General features: G+C 50.5%; 1 long non-coding RNA gene across 1 annotated transcript; it reads right to left on the bottom strand.

Annotated features, from left to right (window-relative positions):
* Positions 1 to 2,024: 2,024 nt before the first annotated feature.
* On the bottom strand, positions 2,025 to 6,174 carry LOC118690829 (uncharacterized). The gene is made up of 3 exons (XR_004980904.1): positions 5,981 to 6,174; positions 4,561 to 4,664; positions 2,025 to 3,747 (listed from the first exon to the last, which is right to left on the bottom strand). It is a non-coding gene; the product is annotated as an uncharacterized LOC118690829 (long non-coding RNA).
* Between the last annotated feature and the right edge of the window lie 350 nt (positions 6,175 to 6,524).

The following is a 6,524-nucleotide window of genomic DNA, read 5'->3' as shown; positions in this document are numbered from 1 at the left end:
TCTGCCACAAGGGCTGGCGGGTGCTGGTGGGTGTGAGACTGGCCATGAGAGGCTGGACATGACCTGGCCATGTGTGCTGGCAGCACACAGAGCCAAACACGGCCTGGGCTGCATCCAGAGGAGGGTGGGCAGCAGGGGAGGGAGGGGATTCTGCCCCTCTCTGCAATCCCCACCTGCAGAGCTGCCTCCAGCGCTGGGAGCCCAGCACAGAAAGGAATGGAACTGCCTGGGGCAAGTCCAGAGCAGGGGATAGAGATGCTGACAGGGCTGAAGAACCTCTGCTCTGGAGACAGGGAGAGAGAGTAGGGGATGTTCCGCCTGGAGGAGCTTCAGGGAGACCTTAGAGCTCCCTGAAGGGAGCTCTATATAATATTTTATCAGTGAATATTCCGTTTCAGCAGTCAGGCATGAGCTCACTCCAAAGGCTGTTGCAATTTTGAGTTAAGCAGTCATTAGAATTGTGCAATTTCCTAGTGTATGAGGATATCCCAACAGGGAAGAAACAACAGAAAATGAAAAATGTTGTTTTCTTAATCAAATCTATACCAGTAGAAAGGTAAAGGGGCTCACAAGAAAGATGGGAACCAACCTTTCAGCAGGGCTTGTCGGGATGGGACAAGGGACAATGGTTTTCAACTGCAGGAAGGTCGATTTACATTAGATATAAGGAAAACGTTTTTGTATAACGAGGGTGGAGAAACTGCTGTAGAGGTGGTGCATGCCCCATCCCTGGAAACATTAAAGGCCAGGTTGGAAGGGGTTTTGAGCAACCTGATGTAGTGGAAGGTGTCCCAGCCCATGAAAGGTTCCTTCCAACGCAAACCATCCGTGATTCCATCCATGGCTGAGAGAAGGGGCAGCTCCGCGGGAGCCGCGGCATTCCCGGGATGCGGCGCCTCCCTCTCCCGTCCCGCTGGAGACCGGCTGGAGACCGGCTAGAAACCGGCTGGAGACCGGCTGGAGACCGGCTAGAAACCGGCTGGGGACCGGCTAGAAACCGGCTGGAGACCGGCTAGAAACCGGCTAGAAACCGGCTGGAAACCGGCTGGAGACCGGCTAGAAACCGGCTGGAAACCGGATGGGGACCGGCTAGAAACCGGCTGGAGACCGGCTGGAGACCGGCTAGAAACCGGCTGGAGACCGGCTAGAAACCGGCTGGAGACCGGCTGGAGACCGGCTGGGGACCGGCTGGAGACCGGCTAGAAACCGGCTAGAAACCGGCTGGAGACCGGCTAGAAACCGGCTGGAAACCGGCTGGAAACCGGCTGGAGACCGACTGGAGACCGGCTGGAGACCGGCTGCTGCTGCCCCCGCGCGGCGGGACCGACCGGAGAGCCGAGCCCCGGCCCGGAGAGCCGAGCACCCCCGCTCCCCGCCGGGACTGGCGGGGCCAGGGCAGAGCCCAGTGAGAGCTGTGCCTGTAAGCTCCAGCCTCAGAGAGCTCAAGGGTGTAAGGATCTATCCATCCAGCCGTCTGTCGAGCTGTCTATCCAACTCTTTATCCAGCTATCTATTTCCTGCCTCCCTGACCACCAGAGCAGGATGCCAGGCAGCCTGGGTCCTTCCCTTCCCTTCCCTTCCCTTCCCTTCCCTTCCCTTCCCTTCCCTTCCCTTCCCTTCCCTTCCCTTCCCTTCCCTTCCCTTCCCTTCCCTTCCCTTCCCTTCCCTTCCCTTCCCTTCCCTTCCCTTCCCTTCCCTTCCCTTCCCTTCCCTTCCCTTCCCTTCCCTTCCCTTCCCTTCCCTTCCCTTCCCTTCCCTTCCCTTCCCTTCCCTTCCCATATTTTCATCTGATCTAGTTGTTTTTTGGTTTTTTTTTAATAGGAATTTCAGTATCACTGTGGCTCTGTCTTGCACAGCTTTTTAGCATTCTGTAAGCTTCTTGAAACAAGGGAAATTTTCCCACCTGCAGCTCCCTAAGGGATGTGACAAGTGTGCTCTCCCTGTCCAATGCCAAGCTCCTCCAAAAGCTTGTGTGTGTGTGTTATTTCTTCTTGGACCAAATGAATGCACACCCCACATGGAAGCTCTTTTAACTATTAGATTTATAGAGCGTCGCTAGATATATAACCCCAAATCACTGCAGTTAAACAGCCTGTGAAATTCCTGCAAGCATATGAGAGAACACACGAGGACAAAATGGTGAGCACAGCTTTTCCCTGGCATTTTAACGCCCGCAGCAGGCGTTGGTTCCCCAGCAGTTGGTGCAGAGAGAGCTCCCTCTCCTGCTGAAAAATCTCTTTAGCCCCTGTCCACCCGTGGGAGATGTTCTATTGCCCAGCATTTACAGGGATCAGATCCGTGGCAATGGGACATACCATTAAAAAACCACATTTAAACGGACATAGTCACACAGCACTGACAATTTTGTACATCTCCTGTATTATTTGCAAGAGAAAAAGTCAGTTTTTGATTTTTTTTCCTACTGCAGAAGGACTATCCCTGTCAACAGAAATCATCCAGCATGCAAACAATTCATCTGAGAGCCTGTCACTTCACTAAAAAAGCCAGAATACCCTGGAATAATCATATTGTCTGCTGCAAGGGATCAGTGATTTGACATTTTTAAGCAGGTGAGATGCTCCTGTCTGCAGGCAGGTGACCCGAGCAGTGCTGAGGCACCAGGTTTGCACTGCAAGCTGCAGCTGACACAGGGAGGATTTTCCAGGAGCATCCACGTCAATCTCATCCAGAGTTTCACTGTTACAATGTCTCCTATAAATAGGGCAAATGCTCCTAATAGGTAGCAAAGAGAGGGGTATTTCAGAGCAGCTGGAGAAATAATTGAGCCTGCCTGGAATGGCTGTGTTATACCAGGCTGCACTAGCAATTTCCACTGGCTATTTATACTCCTCTGAAGACTTTGCTATTTCCCACTTTTTTTTTTCTTTTCATTTGACCTGATTTGTAACTAATAATCCTCGTTTTATAAAACAGGAGGTGTTGACGTATGGTACATTTTAAAAAGCTCTCTTTTCCAAGTGTCAGAAACCCCTCCAGCTTGCCAAAACATGGCCATGGGTGTAAATCCTCCTCAATAAAAAGGAGGAGGAGTTCAGAACAGCAACTTGGGGGTAGCAAGAGAGCTGATTGTAATTACAAGGTTTTCACTTCCTAGGGACATTAATAAGGAAAAGAAGGAGCCAGTGACGGTAACTGAATCAGGCTGGAAGGAAAATTGGTTGATTTTTTGGTGTGAATCAGCAATCCAAGAAGAGAATGCTCCAGGGCAGAGCTGGCAGCAGCCCTCTGCCTCCAGGATGCAGCTCAACCCTCCAGGCTGTCTCTGCTGCGATGTACAACAAAACACAGAGATTTGAGAGTCCTTGGGCAGGCCTGAATGCTCAGGGGGTGCAAACAGAGAGGGTTCCATTGCTGTAGTGCAGAGTGAGATGCAATCCCCCAGATCCTTCTACCCCCGCTCATCTGAACCTCATTTAAAAAATCCAGAGCTCTCAGCTCCCTCAAGGCCTCTGCCACCCTGTTCTGTACCCATAGCCAGCTTGCCCTCTGGGTGAATCTGTGCTGTAGGAAGTGTTTTCCATGGATTTGACAGATGGGTGAGCTGAGATGGGGGTGAAGTGTGTCATTTGGGGCAGAAGTGGAAAGGTAGGTTTGTTGTCCCACTCCTCCATCATGATCACCCTCTCCATCTGTTGACACTTCAGCACATGATGCCAGTTCCAGTGTGACTCCCATTAGTCTGCAGAGTGCTGCATGTTGATGTTGTGGTTTGTTACTTGGAGAGCTCTGTGAAGATATTTAATTAGACAAAATTAATTCCTTTGAGAGCAACCTTCTGGCATCATTTTGGAAAGTGCTAGGAAGCTTCTTTTGTTCTGACACTTGTTAAAATTGGCATTAGCCATTTCCTAATTTATTTTTGAAAGGACAATCAAGCCACATTGCTTCCCAGGTCAAATGGGAGCTGTGACTTGCCTGCCAGGAGTGCTATGAGAAAATGAGGTGCCAGACCTCCTCACCAAAAGTCACTTCCCACAGCTGTTGTCACCCTGAAAGGTTTCCCTTCTGCCTGAGTGGTCAAGCCCTCCTGTCCCTTTTTTGACACCTTCACAGTGATTGTGGGTTCTGATGATGACAAGACAGACACAGTGGGAAGGGGAGCATCAGTGGTGTTCTTGCTGGCCAGCTCTGCAAGGTGACATCCCTTACAGCCACCTGATGGGGAGTGGGAGGTGAATGGGCGCCCCTCTCCCTCTCTGCCTTCTCCTGCAGTCACACTGGGATACCAGAATTTCTTGTGGGACCATCTGCTGCTAATTCTACAAACCTCTTACACATAAGGGCCCAGAAGGGCAAAGTCTCAATATGATTAAACTCCAGGAGCTGCAGAGGTCTGTGGCTGCACCTGGTTTGGAGTGAGGAAGGAACTGGTACAGGCTGGAAGTACTGTGCAAAACACACTTTAACCTGGAACAATCCCTGTAAGCCTCTTCCCTTTCACACTGCACCCATGAGGCTCTGGCTGCTTGGGCACAGTTACAGAGCCCTTTGGGGTCAGTGCTTGGCAGAAGGGCTGTGTCAAACTGCACATCCTCTCACCAGAGGTCGTTTCTTGGATACTCATTTTCTGTCCCAGCTTCCAGTCCCTCCTCTTCTCCCTCCAGGCATCCACATGGGTTTCTCAGCATCTTGTCCATCAATGTCTGTGCAAAATAAAATTGTTATTTTGAGTGTTTGCTGTGGGTCCGTGTGCTTACACTGGGACAGAACATTCCATGGCTGCCTCGTAGGAAGTGAAGGGCTGCAGCAGCACCAGAAGGGATGGTGCTTAGCCCTCTCCTGACATAGCCTGAGCAATGCAGCACAAATGATGTCCATTTTAGTTCCTCTCCTCACTTCCTTTAAATTTCCTCCTTAAAAAGTCCATACATATCACACTATAAAGGAAGAAGGAACCTATAGTTAAACACTTAATTAGGGGATGTGTGCAGAGTGCTCTGCAAATGGGATGGCACCAGAGTGTGCTGTGCATTTGCCATTTAAATATAGCTGTATACACACCCCCGGCCTCCTGAAAGGCTGAAACCCTCCTCCTAGCAGGTGATCACAAGCCTTTCTATAATTGAAATGAATTTAATCCTGACAAAAACGTAGCAGCAGCTGCTGGGAAAGCTGTGGCTGCTCTCCAAGTATTTCTTACATTCCCCTGATCTGTATATTAAAGCGAGACTGATTGCTGTGCTGCACAATCCTGCCACAGAGTGTCTCTTACAAGGGAGCTGCTGTGGTTTAGATTTAAGGGCTTTGTTGTCTTTTTCATAAGAATGCTTTCCTCTTGTGTGATGATTGTCACACCAGGATCTGAGCTGCTCAGATATTAATTACTTAAGGCCTGCAACAACACACTAAAGTTAAGAATACAGATATTGTCTCTCCTTCTCCTGTACACACTGTAGAGATGTACATGGGTGTTGCCTGAGTGGTGGGATGAAGAAGCAGAGCTGATTTTGGAGGTAAAGTGAGCTGCCAGCCCAGAGGATGTGTGCAGGATGCTGAGGAGACAGCAGCCAGCTGGAACATATGAGAAATGACTGTAGCTGCCCTCCTAATTTAACCTTCATGCCACAAATCTCTGCCTGAATCCCAATGTGCTGTGGAGGAGTGGGACAAGGAGCAGCTCTTTCTGTAATTCCCGATTTCTCACCGTTGCTGATTTTTCATTGTCTGCCTTGGCTCCTTTGAGTCCTTCCTCCTCTCCTGTCCCTGGATCTCCCTGGGCTTTGCTGAGTGGGACCTGGCATTCAAGCAGCACAAGCAAGGAGCAACCATCCAGCAACTTCATGACCTCAAAGCTGAGCAAACCCAGCAGCAAAAACCCAGGGAAAGCGTGGCTCAGCCAGTGTGAGACGGATTGTGCTGAGCAGCACCGAGCCCCTGCTCCCTCCAAAGCAGCGAGGGGGTCACAGCCCGTGATAAATCCCCTGAGCATGAGAACAGCCCCAGAGCCAAGGTACCTCACCCCGAAAGCCTTGCCTGGGAGAGATCCGATTCCAGGGCTGGCCGGTCCCTGCAGAGCTGGACTCGGGCTTTCCATCTGCTGTGCTATCGCTGCATTATGGCTTCGACTCCCAGCACGGAAAACATTGACTCGATCTTCTTCAAACTGTTCTTTAGCCCCGAGCTAGCCCAGGCACACGCTCCCGTTCGCAGCGTGACATCCCAGGCTGTTTGAAGGGCAGGACAGAAGATGGTGCTGCCGAGCCAACATATTTTAACAAGAAAACTTCCTGGAGCTGCTGGGTTTTTTGACAGCTCCTGTTCCAAAATAATCTTTGTTTAAACTAAAGAGTTGTCAAGGAGATAAGTTTAAGCAGCTACACGAGCTACAGAGAAACATCCCACAGCAAGATCAGGAGCAGATGTGGTGAAATATTGATGGACCAGGATCCCTAATTACAGCTCCTACTGAGGAGCTGGCTTGAAATCTGGAGCCTTCCTGCTTTGTATGCGGCACCGTTGGGATAAAGCGATGGGATCCCTCGCAGAGCTGCATGGGCAATTGG

Source organism: Molothrus ater, chromosome 13, assembly GCF_012460135.2.
Source record: "Molothrus ater isolate BHLD 08-10-18 breed brown headed cowbird chromosome 13, BPBGC_Mater_1.1, whole genome shotgun sequence".
NCBI lineage: Eukaryota > Metazoa > Chordata > Aves > Passeriformes > Icteridae > Molothrus > Molothrus ater.
This window is presented reverse-complemented; position numbering and strand designations above follow the sequence as displayed.